This window comes from Poecilia formosa, unplaced genomic scaffold (genome assembly GCF_000485575.1).
Source record: "Poecilia formosa unplaced genomic scaffold, Poecilia_formosa-5.1.2 Scaffold36, whole genome shotgun sequence".
Lineage (NCBI taxonomy): Eukaryota > Metazoa > Chordata > Actinopteri > Cyprinodontiformes > Poeciliidae > Poecilia > Poecilia formosa.
Genome location: NW_006799975.1, coordinates 951,757 through 952,596, shown reverse-complemented (window position 1 = coordinate 952,596; position 840 = coordinate 951,757).

Genomic DNA, 840 nt, shown 5'->3' with positions numbered 1-840 from the left:
CGACACGTCATCGCCGTGGCAACAGGAACTCGGTTCATTTCCAGTTGGAAAAAAAAAGCATCCGTCACATTATTCTCTAATGTGACAGAAAAGGTGACCACTGACATTAGTTTATGTTGTAAATTTGGATCTTTTCTTTTTCAAGCGTCTCTTTTTGAATGCCTCAATATTTTTCTGTTTAACGTTATAAAAAAAGTCTTAATAAAAGTTCATTAATTTGTTCTCGAAGTGCTTGATTCCCTTCAGAGCGTTGGGAGGTGAGTGATGACAGAAACTCAGATCAGGAAATGAAGGAGCTTTTCATGTCCAGCAGCTCTAACCAGATCGTCTCCGTTTCAGGCAGAAACATTTCTACAAGGTAGCAGCAGTAGAGAAACAGAAAACCAACAGAAGCAGCAGTTCTGCATGCTGCAGAATCATTCTGGGAATGAAACACGGTGAGAACATGGAGAGAAATGCAGCAGCATTTAGAAGCTCATTGGTTCCTGTTGAGGCTCACAGACAGTTTGACACACAGTGAAGCACGGCGGTGTTGGCGTCATGCTGCGGGGAGGTCTCTCATACTGCCAGGTGGACTTGTTTAAAAATAATTAGAGGCCATGTTGTTTTCAAGTCTCTGTTAAAAAACTTTTCAGTGGATTTTGACAGTGTGAGCTTGTTTTCTATTTTATAATTATGTTGCATTTTTAAGTATGTCTTATTCTGCTTTTAATGTTTTCTTATATTATTATTGTCTCGGTTTTATAAATAAAATGGACTGGTTCAGAACGAGACAATCCCAGAGGTGACGGAGTGGCCGTCCATGGATTGCCCGATCCAGAAAAACGCATCAAACTGTGG